This window comes from Pantherophis guttatus, chromosome 1 (assembly GCF_059756535.1).
Source record: "Pantherophis guttatus breed Tessera chromosome 1, ASM5975653v1, whole genome shotgun sequence".
NCBI lineage: Eukaryota > Metazoa > Chordata > Lepidosauria > Squamata > Colubridae > Pantherophis > Pantherophis guttatus.
The window spans coordinates 198,439,192-198,451,523 of NC_142063.1; the positions used below are offsets into that span (position 1 = coordinate 198,439,192).

Here is a 12,332-nt window from a genome sequence, read left to right on the forward strand (position 1 = left end):
TATAATACTACCATGTTTCTTGAACATCTCACCAATACAAGTAGTCTTCAACTTACAACAGTAACTGAGTCTGGCAATTATGGGCATACGTTGTGACAGTTGTAAAGTGGGCCATCATATGACCAACCCAACTTTATGACTTTTTTTTTTGCAGTGGTTGTTAAGTGAATGGAGCAGTCATTAAGTAAAACCTATTGTTTGCTATAGGGTGATTTTTTTTTTTTTGCTGGAAACAAGAAGTAAACACTGGTTCTTGGCAAAAACATTGTGATCATGGGACTGCAGGATGCTGCAAGCATCTGTAGATGTGGGCCAGTTCCCAAATGCCCAAAATGCAGTCATGTGATTGTGGGGGAGGAGGACTGGCTGTCAGAACTTTGGAACAGGGTTGTAGCTTTTGGGGAATCCATCATAACTCTGAACCTTTTCTAAGCGAACAGTCGTAAATCAAGGACTGTGTATGGTTTGCAGTGGAAACTCTTCCTAGTATGATGTAGGATAGACAAATTGGCTTGGGGAGCAAAAACCAAGCAAAGAAAACACATTTGTTACTTATTGTTATATATTGAATTAAACAGTCAACAATAAAAAGTTTATTGATAGTTTCGGTTTTTTCAGGTCAACATTCTAAGGATTGTTGTATCCAAACATTGTGGAATGTTTGAAAAATTGTTTGTCATGAATTGTCTTAAAATGTTCATTTTAATCCTTAGATCACTTTTTAAAAATTTATTTATCTGTATAGTCACCAAATCTTTGTTTTTCTTTATTCTGTTTGCTGTAATAATGCTGGCAATTCTTTCCCTACTTTTCAATCTGGATTACATTTTATTGCAACGATCACGAGCAGCCTGCAATAACAAAGTTTGCCTCTTCCAAATGGACACAAACCAGAATTTTTACAGGTGCACACCCACGGCATGACATTTTATGGGAAGGTTGCGTGGGGTAGCTGGAGGCACTGACAGTAAAGATTTATTAAGTTGGAAATCATCAACTGTATTGAATGATGGTGCTTTTAAGGAAACAATTTATATTCCCTCATATTACTTTCCTGCCTTACTCCATGGCTAACCTTCATATTACACTATGCAACAGACACATTTGCTGCTCTGGGCCAGGAGTCCATATTCAGACCAGATGGATTCACAGTGTGCATGGAGGAACTCAAGGGAAGCTGTGTAAAAAGTTATCCATCTACAATGTAGCCAAAACAATGTAAAAGAGTTTTACAAACCCAAGAGGCAAAATGACCATCTTGTGTTTCTGCTCCCCATTGTTACTTCTAAAATATCACCTGCATCTCATTAAACAAACCTTGTTAAAGTGCCAAAACCTCAGCAACACATAAAATGCATGATAAACTGTCAGAGGTGAGATTATTCTGTTACGGAGTGGAGGCAGGGAAGCTGCATGAGTAATGTGTGATTTTAATGACATACTCCAAAATTTAAACCATTCTCTGCGGTTAAAAGCATGTACGCACAAAGCCCTTTTACCACTTTAGAACAAAGTTAATACTGTAAAGGTTAAGGATGTTATAAAGAATTAATGGTATTTTTAAGAGTACAGTCAGATCGGCATCTGGCATCAATTGGACTTTCTCCGCCAAGCCTATTTTCAGTTGGTACCACTGAGCATGCTGAATGTAATCACAGAATGGGAGAGCCAGTCTGGCGTAGTGCTTAAGGCATCAGGCTAGCAACCAGGAGACTCTGAGTTCTAGTCCTGCCTTAGGCATAAAGGCAGCTGGGTGTTCTTGGGCCAGTTACTTTTTCTGAGCCCTGGGAATGAGGCAATACAAAACCACTTCTGAAAAAAATATTGCCAAGAAAACTACAGGGACTTGTCCAGGCAGAGAATCGGACATGAATGAGCAAAAGCATTGAATACTTTAGCTGTTGCCAGATAGTGTAACTTGCCTGGAATCAGCCCCATTGAATTTTGGGGCTGATTTTATTAGTTTCCATCAATAGTTTAACACAACCTGCCATATTCTAGTCTCCACTTTCACCATCCCAGCCTCCATGGCTATTGGTTGAAGCTTTTCCCTTTAGGCTTAGTTCCATGACATTAGAGAACATTTCACAGAGGGTAGTAACAAGCAGTTTACAATAAGCTGTCTCTCCTAGGATTTTGCCCCACTTACTCACTATCTCTGGGTTATGAGTAAGCAAGGGCCACACTCAAGCAACATTTGCTTGACATAATCCAGGGCAGAGGTGGGTTTCAGCAGGTTCTGACCAGTTCTGGAGAACTGGTAGCAGAAATTTTGAGTAGTTTGGAGAACCGGTCAATACCACCTCTGACTGGCCCTGCCCCTATCCGCCTCCCGAGGCCCAACTGATCAGGAGGAAATGGGGATTTTGCAATAACCTTCCCCTGCCATGCCCACCACACCACACCCACCAAGCCACACCCACAGAACCAGTAGTAAAAATGTTTGAAACCCACCACTGAACCAGGGGTGTCAAACTCGATTTCATTGAGGGCCGCATCAGGGTTGTGTTTGACCTTGGGGAGGGGGGCGTGGCCAGGGTGGGTGTTGCCAGCTCAACATCACTTGTGTCGGGGGCACCTAGGATGGCCTGAGTGCTCTGCCAGTGAAAATGGGCTCCCGAACTCCATTTTCAGCTGCCACAGCCTCCTATAACCCTCTGCCAGTAAAAGCAGAGTTCGGAAGCCCATTTTCGCTAGCAGAAGCACCGTGGGCCAGTCCTTCGCTGTTTCTAGGGTGGGCCCCATGGGCCACATCTAAATACCCCACGGGCTGGATCCAGCCCCCGGGCCTTGAGTTTGACACCCCTGACATAGACCATCAAACAGAAGCTGGCAATACCACTCAGTTTCCTGTGGCAGAAAGCCTGAGATATATTATGGCTCCAACTGTGTAACTGTGTTTAAGATCCTGAATCAGAGAAGGTCCTTCACCTTAGTCCGATGTAATGCTCTTCCTTCAACATGTCTGGCTGGAGGAAACAAAACAGATGCCATATCCATTATGAGCTACGTCCCTTTGACCCAAGACAAATCAAAACTGTCAGGCATATTTTTCTTATTGCCAATTTTATACAGAACTTCAAAATGCTCTAATTACTCCCCCCACCCCTATCCAGCAAGAGAAGTTATATTTTTTGCTCCGGATAATGAAATTTCATTTACCACAATGCAAAATTGTATTGCCACTACTGCTATATATCTACATTCCTAGGGATTCAGCTGCTGCTTTGAATGTTGCCTTCTTAAACTTCTGCAACCATCTAGAATTGAGGGCTTGTGTTTGTATTCACTTAGAGAGTAATAAGAGCAAATTTATGGGAGAGCATAATTGAATGGAAATGCCCCCTTTCCAAATTTTCACAGCTGGGAACCTTCAGTTCTCTTGCATGATCCTTCAAGAGTTTCTCAGCAAAAGCTGAACAAGTTCAAGATAGGAATTGTGCCACTGACAGATAAAAAAACGTGGTGTCTGCATCTGTAATTCTCATCGGACTGTGGGGATATTGTGGCTATTATTATCATCATCACTGTCATCAGTGTTCTTAGCAAATTTATTAATTATTTTTAAAAAACGTATTTACTGCCTTTTCCTTTTCTTAAAAGAGCGCAGGGCAGGGCAAGAATGGGAATTCTGGCAATAAAAGCAGCAATGTACATGAAAGCCCTGGCTGCTAATTAAAAACCTTAAAAAAATCATATCACAATGACTTTAAATGCGAATGATCTCAGTCTAATCGCATAATACTTTCCTTTGTCCTCTGGGTCATGCAGTCACTCAGATGCAATATTCAGGAAGCACATTTCATTAGACTAAATAAAGCTTCAATCATGTGTAAAATTTCCAAGTTGAATAAGCAGCCAGCATATCATTCATCAGTCCTTTCCCCCATTCCCTCCCCCCTCCGTATTTAATGGGCATAATTTCTTCCTCATATTTCTGTGTTTATTGTTTCATTTGCTCTATAGGAATTCAGACACTTTATCGAGATTTCTTGTTGTCAAGGCCAGGCTTGAGTAAATAATGCTGCCAAGGGTGGACTCGCTAATATGTTTCCTCTAGATTGTCAAGGAATGGGGAAAAAATTGATTGAACTTAGGCTGACATTAATATAAAGGCATTTGGTTACAGGGGGAGAGAGGGAGAGAGAGAGAGAGAGAGAGAGAGAGAGAGGAAGAAGGAGGGAATGTTACCAAACTTGTATTGTTCACTGTGAAATCTCAACATTTTATTAGAAAGCAACTATGTAGCATTCTTTGATGATGATTTCAAGATTTTGGTCAAAATTAGGAAATTGGAGCAGCTTTCATCCGCTCTAGGGCCTGTGCGCTCCAATAGCAAAACATTTTAGTCAACAAAAATATGTTTATTTTTTCCCCCCAAACCCAGGGGTGAAATGCTCCCAGTTCGGACTGGATCGTCTGATCTGGTAGCGATGGTGGTAGGTGGTTCAGAGAACTGGTAGCAAAAATCCCTCCCCTCCCCTCATGCCCAGCTGAGCCGCACGATCATCAGAGGCTTTTTTAAAAGCATTTTTTCTACAACCTCTTCAGTCAAAGAGGTTGTAAAAAAAGCTTCTAAAAATAAAAGAAAAAGCCTCTGACGATCAGGCAACTCAGCTGGGATCGTCAGAGCCTTTTAAAAGCATTTTTTTTACAACCTCTTCAGCCAAAGTGGTTGTAGAAAAAATGCTTTTAAAAGGTTTTTAAAAAAGCCTCTGACAATCACAGTTGAGCAGCGCAATCGTCAGAGGCTCTTTTTTTACTTTTAAAAGCAATGCATTTAAAAGTAAAAAAAAAGGATTGCGCGCCACAGCTGATCACCTCCCCTTGCATGCTGTTTTACTTACCGCATGCCTCCTTTTGACGTGCACTGCACGTGCACACCTCGCATTTGGTACATGGTGCGCAATGCCCATGCGCAGCCAGCGAACTGGTAGTAAACTGGTTCAGATTTCATCACGGCCCAAATCTTATTCTAGCCCTAATCCAGCTGGCATGGGATGGGGGGGGTCTAGGATAACTCCGTGTGGCCAACTCACTGTGGGAGAACTTGCTACGGCCAACTCATAGCACAGATAACTCATTGCAGGAGAAGAGTTATACTAATATCAAAGAAATAGTGGAATAAAATCATTAAAGAGGGATGCAAAAGGAGGGACAAAATGAAATGTGAATGACAAAAATTAAAATATTTTAAAAATTATTTTAAATACTTAAATTGAATTGTTGAATTGTCCTGCAGTGAGTTGTCCTGCGGTAAATTGGCCACAGTGAGATATTCTGTGGCAAGTTGGCCACACTGAGTTGACTGAAGCAAGTTGCCCATGGCAAGTTAGCTGTGGTGAGTTGGCAACACTAAGTTCTTCCAAGCTGGGGGTAAAGTGAAAATTATTAAAAGCATATGAGCGAAATAGTCAAATGTGGATGAGATTAATATTAGCAGGATTTGGAGCAGTTCAGATTCATACTGATAAATCCTTAATTCTGAACACTTAAAAAAACTTTCTACTGAAATAAATGTTAAACGTTTCTAGGAGCAAATCAATATATAACCAGCTCCAATGCATATAAGACCTTTACATATTTTTATTTTCTAGGTATTATTAAATTCTCTGGCTTGATTTTTTTTTAATTGAAAAAGAATAATGATGTTGATAAACCCGGACACGAGAATAAAAACTCCACTTCTGACAAATAAATCAAGATTATTTGTTCATGGATATGACATTTCTCCCTTGTTTTGATTTTTCTTTATGAAATTAAAATCAGATCATTATTAAACATTTTACTGTGGTAATATTGTTTGGTCTTCATTCATAATGCAACAAACATAAATTGTATTTAAATGTCTAATGATAATTAGCTAAACTTTGCAGATATACAGTACTAGAATTTTCATTAAACTGAATATATGCAAATCCATAACTATATCTAGCCAATGCCACATCTGGAATATGTATCTTGTTCTTAGTGAACAGCTAGATCTTTTTCTAGTTTCTGCCATTTTCAGTCTGTGAAAAGGAATTTGGTTCCCTATAATGTAATGTATCAACATTCCTTTAAAGTAGAAAAAGCTAAGGCTTTAATTTTATGGTCCTTAGAACATTATCCCAAGACCATAGAATCCCTTGATTACTTTTTCCAAAATTGGAAATAGAATTCTAATTTTTTGCAAAAGTTCTGATTTCAACTTCTCTTATTTTCCTTATTGATTTCCAAATCAATCACCCAAATATAGATGTTCCAGGACAGCAGATAATTTCAAGCAGGGGTGAAATTCAAAATTTTTCCCTACCGGTTCTGTGGGCGTGGCTTGGTGGCTGTGGCAGGGGAAGGATTCTGCAAAATCTCCATTCCCACACCACCCCAGGGGAAGGATACTGCAAAATCCCCATTCCCCACACCACCCCAGGGGAAGGATACTGCAAAATCCCCATTCCCCAACACACTCCAGGGAAAGGATACTGTAAAATCTCCATTCCCACCGCACTCCAGGGGAAGGGTACTGCAAAAACCCCATTCCCTCCCCACTCCTGGGAGAAGGATATTGCAAAATCTCCATTCCCACCCCACTCTGGCACCAGCCAGAGGTGGTATTTGCCAGTTCTCCAAACTACTCAAAATTTCCACTACCAGGTTTCCAGAACCTGTCAGAACCTGCTGAATTTCATCCCTGGTTTCAAGACATAGTGGACTGGAACCAAGGATTTAGGGATTGTCTAAAACTTCCATTCTAGGTTCAGGATGCCTGTGTGACTGAGTGGCCCAAAGACTCAAGAGAACAAGATTGAGGAATTATCCAGCTCCAATGACAAGTCATAACAAGTAGAGAAACACTGTCCTGAGGAAAAAAAAAACCTTGTTAAATAAAAGAGGATTAGGAGTAACACCCTCATTTTGCCAGATGGCTATGATGACCAGTAGCTGTGTCCAGAAATAACCAGCTATAAAATCCTCGGTTTCAAGCAGTCAGTGATGCAACATTGTTTGAACCAATACCAAGCCTTGTTGTGTTGGACCTAAAAGTTCTCCTGGATGACCAGAATCTATTTCTGCAATATTCTTGGAGCTCATTTGGGTTCCAGTTGAACTTTTTATTGGACTTCATAGAATCTCTTTTGAATGAAGCAGTTTCTTAGCTATGATTGTAGATGATTATGAATTTTCTATGGATTGGTTTGACACTCATCAAGCATGCAGGTAGGCAGGAGGTCTGTGGATAGAAAAACTGTAAACTCTCTTTGATAGTTTCCTGGATTTGTGCAAGTATACATATCAGAAACAATAATCCCAATTGCATCCAATTACAATAACTTTAGATATGTATGAATCTGATGGGTTGAATCAAGACCCAAACACATGTTCTCAAGTGAAAACTAATAATAATTCTGATTCCTAAGTCTGTCCTGTAATGGAAAGTTTCACGCCACTTTCAGAAAACAATCCTTTTTTTAAAAAAAGCCTAATGTTTACCATTATGTTTAAAAATGTCTTAACATTGAAATATGATGGAAGCTTATACGGCATTGTTGAAGAATGAATCCATCATATTCCCAGTTATTTTCTTGCTTGCTTTCTTTTGTATAAATAGATTGGGCACGAGGAAGTCAATTTATGAAATATATGTAGGGTGGGCCCTTCCCTGGAAAGAAAAATTCCTAATGGCCCGACTTCAAGGCTAATAAAAAATGCTTTATTGTTTCTTCTGTTGATCCTGCTAACCAGACAGCAAGCCTCATGGGCATACTTAAACCAGCAATCTTAAGCTTGCATATCCAGCGTCTCACACTATTCCAGTTTAGAATTTTAACTGACAAATTAAAAATAGAGTTGTATTCCAAGAGATCCTTCTTCATCTTGGTCCATTTCTATGCATGTTTGTGGTGCAAACATCTCCCTTATGAAATAGTGTCATTTTGTAAATTTTAGTTAAGAGTCCTATATGTTACAGGTAGTCCTTGACTTATAACAGTTCACTTGGTGACCATTAGAAGTTACAACAGCACTGAAAAAAGGTGATTTATGACCATTTTGCACACTTATGACCGTTGCAACATCCCCATGGTCATGTGATTTACATTCGGATGCTTGACAATAGGCTCACATTTATGACAGTGGCAGAGTATATACACTGTATTCATGTTGCATTTGAATTCCTGTTAGCTGCCCAGAGTCACCCTGTTGAGATGGGCATCCATTGAAATCAGGGGTGGGTTCCACTTACCTTTACTACCAGTTCATAACGGGAGCGCACAAATCACCCATGATGACCTTGTTGTGGGTGGGTGGAGCCTTCCGCCGGTTTTACTACCGGTTCTATAGAACCAGACCGAACCAGGAGCAACCCACCACTGATTGAAATCCATATAAATAAAAATACGACAGTCACTCGCATCTCTTCTGGGCAATGTGGCCCTGACTTTCTAATACATTACTTCTTCCTTTCGCTCCTTATTCATACGTAAAAGGATAGAATACAGATAATCCAGCAATTAGAAGAGGCTTTGAATGGTCATACATTGGTGTCCTTGAGCAAGACCTATCAAATGGGTGAACAGCTTGAGCCAAGCCCAAAAGCCCCTGAGTTAGCAGAGGTTTGTGCTGTGTAAAGATGACAAATTCCACCCCTTCAGTTTAAGAAAAAGAAGGGAAAGAAACTTCTGGAAAAGGAAGTGACTTGTGAGGCATTTTAAAATGGTTTTTATTTGTTTTCTGGCTTCATTTGGGATGCCCATGGCTGGCTGGTGTGGGGGGGGCGTGAGGGGGGACCAGGGACGTATACAAGTCTTGAGCCTGCTTGACGGTTCTCAAGTCAGAAATTCAGCACCATTTTCCTACAGAATGCTACATTTTTGCAACTTTGAATTACTTCATTCTTGAGAAATGATACGTGAGGACTATGGTGTGGCAAAATGAAAGCGATTATCGTCTCTAAGAGGGGGGAGGAAATGGGACAGTGGGGGAAGCTCGTACCAACAGGTGACCTGAAATGAATCTTATATCCTCTGAACTGGTCCCAAGAGTGGAAGCTAATAGAAGCATTTCAGTGTCAAATATCACTTTCCCACATATTGTTGTTTCTCATTACTTGAATGAGACAGTAGTAATCATGGAGAAAGTTTCTGTACATGCATCTATGGATCTTTTGTTTCCAAATTGCATCTGAATATACTTTGCTGCTAATCCCTAGCTCTAGCCTGACAGAAGACAGATTAAATGTTTGTTAAATCACATGATTGGCTGTGAGAGTAGAAAGTTTGACAATGTACAATGTTAACTTAAGGACCCCCAAGGCATTAGAAGCTCTTAAAAAGAGATGGGGAATGCGTTTCAGGCATGGCAAAAGCTAAAAGCACCAAAGTCCCATTTGTGGCCTTTGGTAGCCTGGGTGTGATTTCAAAACATTTTTCCAGATTGTGTGTATTATTGTGACAGTAACAATAAGCATATTGATCATACGTGAATGTAAATTTCATCAAACCAGGTTTAACTTTTGCCCTGGCTGCAGCTACTGTTACTAGGAGTAGGGCCCTGGAATGTCTTTCATTGGGCAAATGTAGCCTTTAGTTGGAAATTACAATTAGTCCTTGATTTACGACCAGAAATGGGGCCAGAACGTCCGTTGCTAAATGAGCTGGTAGTTAAGTGAGTTATGCCCAATGTTGGGACCATTTTGGCTGCAATTATTAAGGGAATCACTGCACATCTTCCCCCCTTGACTCTGGTTGTCGGAAGCCAGCTGGGAAAGTTGCAAATGGTGATGACATGATCCCGGGATGCTACAACACTTATAAATACATACCAGTTGCCAAGCATCCAGATTTTTGATCACGTGATCAGGGGGATACAGGGGGAACAGTCATAAGTATGAGGAAGTGTAATAAATAACTTTTTTCAGGAACATTGTAACTTTGAATGACCGCTAAATGAATGGTCATAAATTGAGGATTACTTGTAGTTGTGTGTGAAGATAGTAAATCTAAGTCTCAGGGAGATTTGGCTTGGGGGTGGTGTTGCACATAAAACATTGAACAAGTTTTCTTAGGCTTCCAAATGTTTTTTCGTTGCTGTCCTATCTTTGTTTCTATAGTTTTGAAAATAAAATATTTATTTATTTTAGTGATACTGACTTTAAGGACTTCTTCCAAGTCAAACTCATCCATATAGTAAATGTGATATAACTTAATATTATATGAAATTATATTATATCGTATATTACATGCAATTAAATGATGCTTATCTCTTCCAACCATGACCATACTATGTCTACAGGTTGAAGTTTCTTCAGATCTCTGCACAAAGGAGAGAATGTACTTTAGGAAAGTGCATTCCCAATTTAATCTGGAATATAGGGATACTAAAATGATTGCACGAGAGAGATAATGGAGGATAGTGATTAAAGTATTAGACTAGGACCAGAGAAATCCAGGTTAATATCAATCCTGAGCCAAGAAAAAAATTGGATGACTTTAGATCGCCAAGAAGATAAAGCTATGTATATTACCTTGTGCTTCTAGAGGAAAGACATCTAAATTACTATTAATTATAATACAAATTCATGCCTCAAGAATTTTTTTTTCAATTAAACTCTATCTCTTGGCACATTTAGTTTGTTCCAAGTTTAAAAACAAGTAAATGAAAGGTGTCATTTGGCAGGACTTCAAATAGAGTTAGAACAAGGAAAGGTTGCTTTCCAGTAACCTTTAACATTAAATGAGCTATATTCAACATTGTTCAAGAGGACTTTATAATGGAGTTTTTCCTGCTTGTGTTTTTTCTATATCTGCCCAAACTGTAAAATCAGTTGTAGAGGGTGATCAAACCATCTGGAACAGATCTAAAAGGATGCAGTGGACTTGCTAATAAATGCTTGTAAATGAATACATAACTGATAACCACTCTTTTTTTTAAAATGCTAGAATATTTACAGATACTTGTTCTCTAGTGGATACTGTACTTCTCTTTTCCTTAGCTCATTTTTTTTTAAAAAAAAAATCCTAGGCTCAGAAATTCACAGGAATGGTTCCATAGCCAACCGTACCCAAAATGCTAAAGCATGTAAGAAACATGCTTACAACTAAGGTACATACTGTCAAGACCGTGAGTTCTTCCGTTGTAATATTTGAGTGTGAAAGGTAGATAATCAGGAAAGCTGATTTTTTTTTAAAAAAATGCCTTTTAATCACATTGCTGCAGAAAATGGTTGAAAATAGTTTGGATCTCAAGGATCTCATTCTGTTCTAGATGAAATAAAACCAAACTGCTCACTGATAACAAAGCACTGATAACAGAAGTTAATATGATGGACCCTTAATGTTAAAGCAAGAATCATGGGAGAAGATTCTGATGGTTGGAGAAACTGGAAGCAAGATAAATCAGGCAGACAGTATGGCTAGTATGTGCTCACAAGACCTCAAAGAAGCACTTACTGATAATAGCAATAGCACTTAGCACTTAGAGTTATATACCACTTCATAGTGCTTTACAGCCCTCTCTAAGTGGTTTACAGAGTCAGCATGTTGCCCCCAACAATCTGGGTCCTCATTTTACCCACCTTGGAAGAATGGAAGGCTGAGTCAATCTTGACCTCCATCAGGATCGAACTCCTGGCAGTGGGCAAAGTTAGCCTGCAATACTGCATTCCAACCACTACACCACCACAGCTCTTTTTCATGCTTAAATGATGTCCATTGGCTCATGAAGACTTAAAAGTGACTAAAGGACTGAACAACAGTGTTTAATTTATGCATATCATAATTCAAACAACAGTTACATGCTTGTGTCATAATGCCTGGTATGTAAATTATGTAAATTATGACATTTGATAATATAGTCATTTGCCTCCTTAATGTCCCTGAAGAAGCTTTGAACTTAAATGAAGAATGGAGCCATATTTCCATGCCTAGAAAGCCAAAGGAAACCAAATTTTAGATATATTGTTTTACATTTCCTTTTACAACTATCATATGTCTTTTTGGCCTCCCATGGGGGCATAAGAACTATTCCTTTTATTACTATAAAAACTGAATTGATAACAAGAAAACAAAATCTTTTTACCCTCTGGTTTCCATATGCCAACAAATTCCAGTTCTTCACTTACAGATTAACTTTTCATTTTTATTTCCTTTTTAGGGAATTTGTGTTCTTTTCTTTGGAGAAAATGAGAAGTAATTGAGATAGAACTGGGAGAGTGGTAGAAATGAACATGTTCTGAATAAAAAACTGTGGGTGTATTAATAATCTGATGTTATTAGCAAACTGAGTTTATTAACAGTTGAGAAAGATGAGGAAACGAGTCTTAAAGTGTTACACACAGTTTAATTTTTAACTGT

The 12,332-nt window shown here is 39.1% G+C and overlaps 1 long non-coding RNA gene across 1 annotated transcript; it reads right to left on the reverse strand.

The window, feature by feature from the left end:
• Positions 1-7,079: 7,079 nt before the first annotated feature.
• On the reverse strand, positions 7,080-11,723 carry LOC117674157 (uncharacterized). Its single transcript, XR_004593718.3, has 2 exons — positions 11,555-11,723; positions 7,080-7,213 (listed from the first exon to the last, which is right to left on the reverse strand). It is a non-coding gene; the product is annotated as an uncharacterized LOC117674157 (long non-coding RNA).
• Between the last annotated feature and the right edge of the window lie 609 nt (positions 11,724-12,332).